The following is a 13,865-nucleotide window of genomic DNA, read 5'->3' as shown; positions in this document are numbered from 1 at the left end:
AGGGACTGTTGCATTCACCACGTTGACCGTTTGTTACTTATGTTATTTGCCTTCAAAGTATAGGATTTTGTAAGGAAAATAAATATAATTTAATATCCACTCTACGAACATTCTGGACCTCAGTTCTTTCAGCACACGTCTAAACTTCCTCATCCGTCAGCAGCCAGTAGCACCTAATACAGGGATTTATGCCATAATCAGCTGTAGCTTGGCTGAAGAATCAGCTGCCAGAAAAGTGGTGAAAGGGCCACTTAGTGCAGGAAGGCCATTCTTCTCTCCAACTCCAGCAGAAAGGCCATCCTTCTCTCCAACTCGAGCTCCAGCAGAAAGGCCATCCTTCTCTCCAGCTCCAGCCAAGGCCAAGAAGGCAGCAGCTCCACAACCCAAGAAGACTGGCCCCAGCAGCGCTGAGCTTGAGGTCAAGAGCCTGATAGCAAAAGACACTCTGATCCAGACCGCGGCTAAAGGGCCCGAGAAGATGAAGGCCAAGCAGCCTGTTGCCAAGAAGATGGCAGCTACAGGCTCAAAGGAGAGAGAGAGAGGAAAATGGCAGAGCAAGAGAAAGAAAAGATGGCAGAGCAAGAGAAAGGGGAGAAAAAGAAGATGGGAGAGCTCAAGAAAGAAACGGATAAAAGCAGAACATGCCTGAGTTTAAGCAGATCTCTGACATTCATTCAGCCCCTCTCTAAAAATCTGCTTGTGTAAAACTATTTGAGTTGAGTTTTGAAATGAATATGATTTATTGCTTAAAATGTTGTATTTTGTTTTGTTCATTGCATTTTGGGTTTTAATGGCTCTTTGTATTTTTTGTTTTGAATTGCTCTGTTTTCACACCAGTAGCAATTGGGGGTGGGTGTGTAAGCGCCATTTTGAGTCTCCTAATTGTGGCCAATGATGTCCACTGAGAGGTGTGGTCAAGTTCAGGTTGCCATAGTTACAGAGAGGGTATTTAACCCTGTCCCTAATGAATTGCAGGTGTTGTTGATAGGAGGCAAACTGTTTTCTGACTGTGCAGACAGGGACTGTTGCATTCACCATATACAGCTTTTGCCCCAACAAACATTAAATGCCATTGACAATGAACATTTACGTCATCTTGTCCCCAGACATCTCATATTTGCCATCGACAATGAAACGAGAAATTAGGTCAAATGTCTGCAACACAAACATTAAATGCCATTGACAATGAAGGGAAAATTCACGTCATCTTGTCCTCGCACGTCCCATATTGGCATCGACATTGAAAGGAGAAATCAGGACAGATGTCCGCCAAATATGACAGTAAATGTGTGGCAACAGGCCTTCTGATTGGCCAGTATTAGATGATGTACGATGATAAGAGCGCCCATCACTTCACATGATGGGTCTGATTTTTTTTTTATTATAATTTACTGCAGCAGCAGTCTGACAAACTGACCCGTTTCGGCTCATCAGGCCTTCATCAGCACCCAGTGCAGCCCCATGCATTTTGTCTCAGACATGGTTTTGTCTCTTGCCACACATTCTGAATTGGATCCACAAAACAGGTTTTGTCTAGGAAGAACTTTTTACACAGTCGACTAGCTCGACCCGTGGGCTGTGCCTGCTTCTGGGTATTTGAATATTAATTATGCTATGTAGTCACAGAAATATCAAATATCAAATGCCAGCCTGTTGGAGAAAACCAACCAAAACTCCATCAGCCAGGATGTGAAGAAGAGAAAGTGGGGGTGGATTGGACATACCCTCCGAAAACCTACTGACAACATCACTAGGCAAGCACTGGACTGGAACCCACAGGGCAAAAGAAAAGTGGGGAGGCCAAAACAGACCTGGAGAAGATCAGTGAGAGAGTGAGGCAAAGTCGACTGGATTATCGTGGGCCCAGCTGAAGAAAACAGCTCAAAACAGAGTCCGATGTCGGGGTGTGATTGCGGCCCTATGCTCCACCTATGAGCCTACAGGAATAAGTCAAGTAAGTCACAGAAATTAAATACATTTACATATAGTTGTAGATCTGATATACAACTTAGTACTTTAAAGTTATTGTGAAATGTTTTTCCAAAAAAGGATGCCAGTGTGACCACAAAACCTTAAGGACGAGCAGCCTGCAACAGCTGTTCTACAGGGGGACTGCCCGTAAATCCGACCTCCCATTAGTCCGACCTACGTGGCCGGTTAAGACTGGGTTTGGGATAGTGTTAGTAATCGGTCGGACTAACAATAACATGTTATACTTATACAGAGCACATTTTCTATTTTGAGACGTTTCAGCGAGATCGTGGGCATGAGGATCTGCAGAGATCCGTTTTCATCATTAATTTCAAACCATTTAGGTCACGTGGGTTGTAAGGTCCAGCTTGTAACGGTTTCCTCAGGAGTTTATTTGGGGTGCCATGCAGGCGTGTACCTTCCAGAGAGGAACTTAGCCTCTCCTTTTTTTGTGTAGCCGTGGTATCAAGGAAAACTAACAAAGGACTCAATAAAAGATAAAGAACCCTTAAATTAGATTGGAACAGTTTGTATTGAATGTTTAGAAGCAGGGATGGGTTAGATCACAACATTGGCTTTCAAAGAAAATAACAAAATCAAACATAAATAGCATTCAATATTCTGTCAGTTCACTTCCAGAACCAGTCTCCTAAATCAAAATATACTCAAGTTTTCACTCAAACTCAAATTGAATAATTCAAACTTAACATAACCAAAATGAGTCTTCAGGAAATAAATCAGTTCAGGAATGAATCAGTTAAATTCTAAATAAAACAAAACGATCCTCTTCAATGTTAATATCCTCTTTCTGTTTAGGCAATGGGGGCAAAACTCCTCTTGCTCTCAGTTAAGTAGGCCTTTTTCCCTATATGGAGTTGGGTTACCTGTATGGTCCTTAGGTGAATAAGGTTAACTCAAAACAGGCCAATCCACGAAAATCCTGAAGGACAACTCCCTCTCCAAACAATTCACTCCTCAGCTCCAATTCTCCCTGGATTCCAAAACGCAGTGCAGCCTGAAGATCCTCAGTTAGTGAATTATATAGTCTGTTTAGGTAGTTTGCTCCAACTTGAGCTACTTCAAGGATAAACTAAAACACTGGGTAAAGAGTGTTGAGTAGAGCGCTGGACAACTGTCATGAAGAGCTGCTGCCAGCATACAAACAAACTTCTTCCACACTGATTCACACACACCTGTGGCAATTTCAGTGGTGAGCAGGGAGATTGCCAGGTGTCAATCATCGTTGAGTGGTGATGGCTTGTCAATTAGTCAATTAAGAGTCAATTGTGACTCTGGCCGTCACATTCCTCCCCCCATGGAGAAAGCCAACCAAGATTGAAGGAGGCGGGTCGTCACAAGCTGCATGACCTGTTTGACCAGCATGACCAAAGTAATTCAGCAGTAGGGACCACAAGATCACCCCGGCCCCACCATGGGCAAGACCTACGCTGAAAAGACAATCAGCTGTGTGTGCAAGTTGTGGGATTTTAGCGGAAGTATTGCCCAAGGAAATGAGGCTACCCCGGCCCACACCTAAAATAACTACTCCCATGGTGCTTCTGTCTTTCACAGCCCTACTGTTTTGTGGTCCAAGGCATCATGAAACATCTATTAAAGGTATATTCAGTGATTTCACTCAAAAAACCTTAGGTTTCGTTTTTGGCTGTGGGACCCAGCCTTTCGTCCAATCAGGATAGAGAGTCAAAAACGAAACCTAAGGTTTTTTGACCCCCAGGGGTTAACTGGGGACAGGGAGGAACTCCTTATATGGCCAGCACACTCTATAGTAGGGAGGATTATCACAACAAAACAAAAAAATAAGTGATATTTGAATTAAGTGAAATCACTGAATATACCTTTAAATAAATAAAAAAGTAGTCATAGAAATAAATTATACAAATAGGTCTAACAAACAACCAAGAAAAGAGGGATGCAATTGCATTGCATTGGTAATCAAGCCATTTGCCAACAAATTGACTGTAGCTCCTTGACAGAACTGAAGGTTCAAGATTCTTTCTTGTTATGTCTTGGTACTGGTACCGTACACAAGAGTAAAACATATTTGTTTGGATCCTCCTGGACCCCAAATCCTGGACATTGTAGCAGCATAGTAACAGTGATAAAACCCGAATAATATGATGGGAACTGACTATGACTACAACAGGCATACTAAAACATGTGATTTATTTTTATTGTATTTGTAAGAAGCTGAGCATGAGGAAGTTAAAATTAAGTCAATAATTTAAATAACAAGAAGTAAGCCTAAAGTCAGCTGAATAACCACATAGCTAGCCCTAGCTAGATTAGCCGCAATTTGGAACTCTGGATTGTTTCATAATGGGATGAATCTAGAGTTGCAATACCCTCCATTGACTCCCCATTCATCCAATTTGCATCTGCGATCTGCTTGTATTAAATGACGTTAAACTCACCAACATTGCAGCTGTAGGCCAAGCTTGAATTATCCTCTTTCAATCAGCAAAGCTTTTGTTTCATAAAAATCCACCGTAGACATGTTATGAGCTACCTTCTGTCAAGAAATCCTGCATGTGCATATTCTATGCAGCCAAGGATTCTGAGAAATGGGAAAGGCCTACTTTAGCTGTGTCTTCAAATCCAGCTGCCTATAACTATATGCTTCAGGTGCTGCCTTCCTACTGTAATGAGACACAATGAAACATCTATATTTCCTAGAAATGCTACAAGATTCCTTGCAAATCAGACAGACAAAGCATAGAATAGGTCCCTAAATACGACAGCCAATCCTCAGTACCACCTGGCAGCAATCTACCTGCAATCTCAGAGAGGGAGAGCAGCACACAAAACAGAGACACACTGCAGCCATTGGACATTGGCCCAAGTTTAACAAAAGCCAAGTTTGGCTAAAATTCCATTGTCATCTACCCACTGTGATTGCTACATGTGTTCTGACTAGTTTTAATTTAGGTTAACCTAGATTTATTTACTGTCTAACAAAAGATAAGTGGTTAAAAATGTGTTGTTCTTATTCGTATTACTTCTCCTCATGCTGCTCTGTAGCTCTCTGTCTGTCTGCCTGCCTTCCTAGCTGTAGGCTTCCTCTCCCTCGCCTGCCTGCCTTCCTAGCTGTATAGGCTACCTCTCCCTCACCTGCCTGCCTGCTTTCCTAGCTGTAGGCTACCTCTCCCTCGCCTGCCTGCCTTCCTAGCTGTATAGGCTACCTCTCCCTCACCTGCCTGCCTGCCTGCCTGCTTTCCTAGCTGTAGGCTACCCCTGCCTGCCTAGCTGTAGGCTACCTCTCCCTCGCCTGCCTGCCTAGCTGCCTAGCTGTAGGCTACCTCTCCCTCACCTGCCTGCCTGCCTGCCTAGCTGCCTAGCTGTAGGCTACCTCTCCCTCGCCTGCCTGCCTGCCTGCCTAGCTGCCTAGCTGTAGGCTACCTCTCCCTCACCTGCCTGCCTGCCTGCCTGCCTAGCTGCCTAGCTGTAGGCTACCTCTCCCTCACCTGCCTGCCTGCCTAGCTGCCTAGCTTAGCCCCTTTCGGGACCCTACGTAAAACTTTTCTGATATTTTGTTGAGTATTACGTTGGGTCCCTGCTCACTACTGTATTTTCGTATGGAAATTCCTATATGCGGAAGTGGAGATTCTCTCTAAAATAGGACCCGCGGCATGTGACGCCATTATTTTCCTTGAGTTATTCTGAATTCGGTAACTTTAAGTAGCTATACATCCAGCTGCGAATATCTCCTGTGGCGCGGAAGCCGTTAAGTATTTTTAATCTTTGTTTGACCGATTTGGTCGCTTTATTTCTTCTTGTTTGTTTACCGTTTATTGTACCGCCTCCCGGTGTGCGGTTGGCTTGTGAGGCTACGTCCCTGCCTCTGATCTGCTGTGTCATAGCTATAGCGCCACTAGCTAGCCAGATAGGCGGTACAATGAGGTGTCAATAAACAAGGAAGGAAAAGAAGAATCCAAGCTTCCAAACCGGGCAAACATATATTAAAAATACTTAACGGCTTCCGCGCCACAGGAGATATTCGCAGCGGCATGTATGGGTACTTATACTTTACATATTCAGAAAGCCTCATACTGAAGAATATCGTCAAAGAGCGCGGGGAGGCGGTAAACATGTAAACATGAGCCAGTAAATGTTTTAATCAGGTGGCATGGACGACGTGGAACAGGACCCAATGCACTGGGTCGAACAAATGTCAGAAACTTCAGTAGCATTTGGGTTCTGCTTGGAGGGCTATGCCTAGCTATACACTGACACGAAACAAGACAGGAACGCCCAAAAACGTCACATCCGGTTTTTTACCCTGGGCAGAATTTTCTATGGCTGCCAATGCAACTTTTTCCAATCCTTAATCACATACGGACAAACATCTATGCCGATAATATCTAACTTGAGGAGATAGCGTGCCTTGTCCACGGGCAACAGATCTTTCAACGTATGGCATTGCAAATACGTTTGACAATCGCTACTCTGCGCAATATTGTTTTGGAAATGCCGCAAATTGCATTGCAGTGAACGAGAGCAAATCACAACTTACCCTGGGGGTGGTGACTCCGCCCTGAATACGCGTTTGTGTCAGTGTATAGGCTACCTCTCCCTCGCCTGCCTAGCTGTAGGCTACCTCTCCCTCAGTCTCCATGCATGCTCCCTCTCACTATCATTTCCTCTCTCTGGGTGTGTTGGACTGCATATCCCTGTTTCTATTTTCTTCCAATTTTCTACAGCAGATGCGTGCAAAATTTGTTCAAGAAATAATTCTGAGCCATGACAGAGTTCACTGGAGGCAATCCATGCCATCTTCTACATATCCAAGTTAATTATGGGCTTAATAAGTCTTGAAATCAATTAAAACATGCAGTTTCGATGTACCGTTTAGCTTGTTGAAATATAAGCAGCATACCCTGGTGGGTAACTAATCTCAGCAACTTCTCATGCCACGTACTACTGATGCCACAGAAGGGGCCGGCAAGCCTGGCATATAGGGTCAGTTATAATGTAGTCACCCCTAAACAATTTACAAATATCGATTTTAAATTCATATTTGTATGTTATGTATATATATGCCTATATTAAGAAGACAAAAATCCACTTTCTATCTTTAAGTGTCTAGACTCCAATGTGCAAAATAAGACAGCACATAACATTCATGAGGTATACAATATATACACTAATGATTATCCTAGCATTAGGCTATATTATCATATCGTAATTATCGCACTATTGTATATTGTTTGTCTGTTTATTTGTCCTGTTTGTTTATTTTAATTTTGTTGTTGTTTGTATAACCGCTCCTATCTAGCAGAATAACAAACGCTCCAACTGATATGTCGAGGTTGTTTATTTCCCCAAGACAACGTGAAAAACTGCAACACAAAACATAACAATATCCTTTTAAACACAATGAAACATGGATTATGAATGTCCTTGTTGTCAGTCAATCATGATGTCCGTATTATATATAAACAAACAATGAGATGTACACAAACAATTAAACGATCGACAGAATTACAACACTGTTTACAAACAAAGAAAACAACAACATGTAACATACCGTGTGCGCCTTCTGCAGATTCTTTTAGGAGAGCTACTTATATTCTTTATTTAAGGACACTCTTTTTAGACGTGGGAAGAGCTCCTTGCACCACTGAAACGCAGCTTGTTCTGACTGAGTTCAGCTCACACAGGTGCAATCAATGCTGCCTCACTCTAATCACAGGGCTCTGCTCCTGCATGCCCTTCTAGGTCATAATGAACAGCAATAAAAGACCAGGCACCACACACAGCATGCCAATACAATATGTACCCGAATAAACATACATATAATGTTCACATATATTATACATTTTCAGAAAGGTAAACAATAAAATAAAAAATAATATTACAAAATACCCATTGCTGGGACAGCTACAGTTTGTGCTGTATTTTTACCTGAATTTCCTGTATTATACTTTATAAATAGATGAAGTGCTCCTCGGGGCACAGGTCTCCACCACCAGGCCAGGTCAGGTCGTGCCCTCCTGGTGGCGCTATAATAGGCCAATGTGAAAAGGGTGGAATATATTCCTCAGCCTAGTAGGAAAGTCTGTGAAAGATTTCACATTGCACGTTGCGTTCATGATTTGAGCCAATCACATGTAAACACATTTACATTTGTCTGATATGTGTGTACAGGGCCAGGGAGTGTGTGTCTTTGATGAATTGAACAAGGTGGACCCTCTTGTAAAGTGTAATGCTTTATTGGGTCGTCCACTCACAGTTAACAGTTTTTGTATTGAGTTGTGCTTGAAATGTAGCCTACTGTAATTCTACAAACTGTAAATAAATACATAAATGAATTATGAATCAATCAATCAATGTGCACACACACACACACACACACACACACACACACACACACACACACACGGAGTGCAAAACATACTAGCTCTCCCCATGCCTAGGCTATGATGCCTTCGGCCTGGTGGAGACAAAAAGCTATAAAGTGGCAGGGCTACTGACCTACTGTACAGAAGACAGATGAGATCTGAACACCCACCGCCGGTCCGCCCGTTCACACCGACGTCACAGGGGGGCGGGGCTATGCACAGGTGTGCTTCTCAGGTATAAGGTGATAGGAAATGTGCTCTCTGAAAAACAAGTTTTGTTGCGTGCCGTTATTTGAGTGCATATCGCTCCACAGTAGGTATGGCTCAGAGTCAGAACTGCGTGGGGAAGTGTGCGCTGTTATTCTTCCTCGCCATCGCTTTTGATGTGGGGGGACTGGCAATTCTTTTAGTTGGCATTTTCGCCAATCCTAAATGGGACGGACGGTGGTATGGAGATTTCCTCATCTACACGGGTTCACTGCTCATTTTCCTCAGTTTGGTCTGGTGGACTATGTGGTACACGGGCAACGTGAAAATATACTCGGAGGACAGAACGCTGGAAGCTCTGGACATTAACTTCACGCACTGGGCGAGGAAACTGTCGGAAAGACTCTCCCAGAGTGGAGTGAAAAGCCTGGAAGCTGGCGAGAAGAAGTGCACGGGGGATGAGAAGGGGATAAATGGAACAATTCCTGCTCATGCACCCTCTCGGATTACCTGGGAAGATAACACAATGTCGGGTTATGACAATAGAGCGTATGATAGGAGTACTGACAGTGTACCCTCTGACAAAACTGTGGAGTTGGGCATTTTGAATTTGAAGAACTCCGACGTGTCTCTGCAGACTGTGGATGGCAAAGCAGAAAGGCTGCTCTAACAAGTGATGGTGGGTATTTCACATTAGAAAACAAAACAAACCTCACTCCTCAGCCACCTGGATATCCGCTCTATTTTCTGTGCTTTGTATTGTTCAGAAGAACTATAGTTGTTGTGTACAGACTTTCCCACACATCCCCCTAAGGCCTAAGCCCTAACCTACTTAATGCCCTGCCTGACATCATAACCTTGCATTTCCTGAAAGTAATGCAAGGGAATGAAATATGTATGACCTGCCAGCAGCCAATGGTCCCACAAAACAACAATAATGGAATGTCATCAATATTATAAGTGCGTGCACATCCACAAAATCTCACCATACAGTAGGAGGATAGGCTATAGGCTTGCACATTTCTAATTTGGTTTCTATGAAGGCTAGTAATAATATAAGGCAGTGTGGTGGTGTTTTTGTTACCATTAGTTGCTCTATAGGATTTAAATAGAACTCTCTTTCATCATTTTATTGTTTGAGTGTGGTTGGTATAATGCAGTCCCTTTGCTCATCTGAACCTAATCTTTATTATGAGATGTCACATAATGGTCTCACTTGATCAAATGAAATACACAGTCAAGCCTGTGGAATGTATGATACCTGATTGTTCATTTGCTCATGAATATTTGTAATAATTAATTTCTTTTTTTCTGGCTGCTCTGAAAAGATCTTCAGTGGCCCTTGGCAGCTTTTAATTAATGGGCCAGGCCATTTCTATTCACCTTCACACTTCTGCATTATTTTAACTGTCAGTTAAGGATTGCTTATAACTGGGTGGCAAGCCAGACACCCGTTGGGCTGAAAGACTCAATTACATTTTAATGGAACTCCCAGAGCACTTATTGATTCAATGGAGCAGAATGTTGTAGTCTATGGGTCACCTCACTGAGGCCCCGAATATGATGATTATATTTGTCTTCTTATGCTCCCCTTAATTTGTTCCTGATACGTTATTTTAATGACACTTAGGTTGATTCATTATTTAACATGGGTAATGATCTCGAACGGGTGGGGAAACTTGTTTGAAATGGTCAAATGAACAGACGCATATACTATAGTGGTGTAGGCAGGCATACATTGTGGTTACTTTAAAATATGATATGGCTTGTACACAAAGGAGCATTTGCAGCCCTGCACTTAAGAGGCAATAACTGTTTGATCATTGGACATTCCTCTAACAAGTCTCCACCAAAGGACAACATTGGAAGTGTAAAGGCCACCTGTCCATTATGACAATGCATTTATTTGGACGCAATAGTGACTAAGAGTGAATAAATATTGGCACAGTGACAAACATAATTTTCCCAGAAGACATTAACTGATTAACTGATTTCATTAGCAGTTGAGTAACACAGCCAGATTAGGTTAAAGGTTGTATTTGCTGTTATTACAGTACACACTGCTGTTGCACCAACTGCACTGATATTTGCTTTGATTTTAGAGGCTCTGTTATCACATAAATAATCAAATTATGATTGGACTGCAGCACTTGTGGGCCTCAATTCAAATGGGAAGTTAGCTTTTTATTATTTGATACATTGTTTTTCTCAAGCTGCGATTTGAAGAGTTCATTCAGATAATAATTATGTAGTGCATTACGTATCTATTTCCCTCGTGACCTGTATTTGGTTGTCTGGTGCCAGGAAGCTATACCTACTTGAAAAGGAAATGGTTATGCAAAATTTAGATATTCAGACCTCACTGCTGAATACATAGAAATGTACTCTCTTCAGTGATACTGATTTATTAATTTCTCCCCAATTCCTTTACTTTGCAGGTGAAGTCTGGCTTGATCTGGTTTGAAGGATGGACTCCCTCTACAGTGCTGCTTTACCCATTCCCTTCCCACCATATATATTTTATTTTTTTACCAGATATGAATGAAATACTTTTAATAGAGAAGACGATTTCTTTTTCAGGGAAAAGCCCTTCACATGCAATAAACAAAAGGGCTGTGCACAGTAGATGGAAAGGTCTTCAGTTCCCCCACATGTTTGTATATATAGCAAAGTTCTATTTTAATGTGCTGCTTTTTTGTGACAGTATTTTCCTTTTGAATAAAAATTTCATAGAAAATGATGTGGTCATGGCTGTTTTCATAGAAAACGATGTGGTCATGTCTGTCTGTGTGCTACCCTGGATGATCAAAGGCAGGGTGATAACATGTGAACACCCACACAGTGAGTTGTGTAAGGAACAGGTGGGGTCAATCTTCTACACAGTAATTCTTCCATTTCCTTGTCTGGTTTCTGTCGTCTGCCTCTTTGATCACTTTAAATCTGGCGTCCCTAGTTTGTCATAATAGCAATTATTGGCAAAAAATGTTCTACAGATGCCCCTCAAAAAACAAATGGCTCAAGTAGCAGATCTTCAAGCTCACATCGCGTTGAGCGTCTATTTTTGCCACGTGACACTGTATGACGAAGTATAAAATGGAGATAGTGGTTCCTCATGCCACATGCCATGGAAGCTTTTTGTGTCAAGGCACACCTGTATTCATATCCGTGCAAAATAGCCTCTATAACATCACATTTTTAATTACTAAATGCCAAATAGTTTAAAATAAATGTATTTAGGGTATAGAATTTGACTGTTTGGAGATAAGTGTGCACAAATTACTGATCTAGTAATTAAACGAATCATAACTTAAAGGTATATTCAGTGATTTCACTTAATTCAAATATCACTTTTTTTGTTTTGTTGTGATAATCCTCTCTACTATAGAGTGTGCTGACCATATAAGGAGTTCCTCCCTGTCCCCAGTTAACCCCTGGGGGTCAAAAAACCTTAGGTTTCGTTTTTGGCTCTCTATCCTGATTGGATGAAAGGCTTAGGTCCCAGCCAAAAACGAAACCTAAGATTTTTTGAGTGAAATCACTGAATATACCTTTAATATACTATATTGCAATAATGTGTGGTTGTCTGTCTCAACTCCCAGGGCACACACCTGAATGTGTCTCACCATGGCACACCTACCCGGTGTGTTGTGCCAATAAATGTGCAATGTGTATCACACATTATGCATACTGTAGATGTTTCATGTCAAAACAGACTAATATGTTTTTGCTTTTGGGTCCATCTGTGGACCTGAGATAAAGCTTGGATCTATGGATGCAGAAATGCATTAGGTTTATGAAATGAAGATATGTCAAACAAACATGGCCATAGGTAAGAGGCGGAACACGGAACACAAAATCTGTTGTCATTTTGGGTAAACACATTTCTCTGTCAAAGTTCTGCTATGAGAAATATGCATCAGATAGTGGATCCTGAGAGGAATGTGACCTGGCGAAGAAATCAATCCTCGTCCGACTGACAAACAGCACAGAGAGGCAAAAGGAACAGATGCAAGGGAGATTTATTTCATTGTAAACATTTTGAACATGTCGGACAGATAAATTGTCTGTGAAGGCAGTGAATAATCGCACAGAGGAAGATAAAACTAACAAGCTGCTTCTGCTGAGAAATGGATTATTCGCCCTATGTTGGCCGCTGCTTAACTTTCTTCATAGTTGCGATTCTCTTTGACGCAGCAGGCCTCATTCTGTTCTTCATCGGCATCTTTGCCCCCTTAAGCTTCTGGGATTTCTTCATCTTCACAGGACCTCTGCTTATTTTCCTCAGTTTGGCATTTTGGATCTTCTGGTATCTGGGAAACCTGGAGACTGAAGAGGAGCTGCTACTGCCTTGAAATGAGATTCACAGCTGGACGGCCATGTAAGACTCAAGACACGATCACAGATCAAAATGGCTTAATTTACAGTACTTTCTGGGCATACAGTATCACCTGAAATTGGTCCAAAATGATCATTATATACAAGCTACTATCAGGTTATTATTGAATTGTGTTATTGTACAGTGAAATCACTCAACCAGCTCTTTTTCTTCTAGGTTGTTTATTGCATAATACCACCGTGGTGCCCTGGAGGATGACAGTTGAACCTGAGATGGTTCTTCAGACTTGCCTTGTTCATGAAGTTGGCATGCTTCTATTTTAGAATTTTGTATTTATCTTGTTGCACTTAGCTGACTGTCTTAAATTAAGTCTTACCAAACGAATAAATACGAAATAGGACATGAATCAGCGACATTATCTTACCGTGTAGTCTCTTTTAAAACACACAAATAAATAAATAAATAAATATTTGTATTTCTACTTATAGCAATAGCCATGGCAATGAGGAAAGCATTTTCATGTTTATTTAGAAGAGCTTCTTTTGTGATTTCCCTATTGTGAAATCTGAGAATTGGTTGTTCAAGCCATTCAGCAGAAACCAGTCGAACTGGATCCATTATCTACTTGGGTAGTGTGCTGTGCTCTTGTTTTACAAGAATGGGGATGGGATTCAGAAGAGAAAGCAGCTGTTTTCCCTAACATGACACAGGAGTTTGGTGTAATCAAACATTTTAATTAAGGATTAAACGATATTAACATTGCACCCATTTCAAATCCTGTCATCTAGTCTAGTGTGTGGCACAAGAGATGTTTCTGTTGCAACCATGGACACTCCCATCTACTGAACAATAGAAGAATATCATCTGTCTTACTGACAAAAGTCAAATGGTCTGATTTATGCTTTGGCGAAAATAACAGAAATATCACGTCACTTGACAAATTACAGTGTTGTGTAAATCAGGCTTATACAGCAATTAGGTAAAATATGTAC

The 13,865-nt window shown here is 41.7% G+C and overlaps 1 long non-coding RNA gene across 1 annotated transcript; it reads left to right on the top strand.

Annotated features, from left to right (window-relative positions):
• The first annotated feature begins 12,488 nt into the window (after positions 1-12,488).
• LOC310874146 lies at positions 12,489-13,279 on the top strand. The gene is made up of 2 exons (XR_014570535.1): positions 12,489-12,915; positions 13,090-13,279. It is a non-coding gene; the product is annotated as an uncharacterized lncRNA (long non-coding RNA).
• Positions 13,280-13,865: the final 586 nt, after the last annotated feature.

This window comes from Protomyctophum parallelum, assembly GCF_964188405.1.
Source record: "Protomyctophum parallelum genome assembly, chromosome: 17".
In the NCBI taxonomy this organism is placed as follows: domain Eukaryota; kingdom Metazoa; phylum Chordata; class Actinopteri; order Myctophiformes; family Myctophidae; genus Protomyctophum; species Protomyctophum parallelum.
Note: the sequence above shows the minus strand (reverse complement) of the source record. Positions and strands in the feature narration are given on the sequence as shown.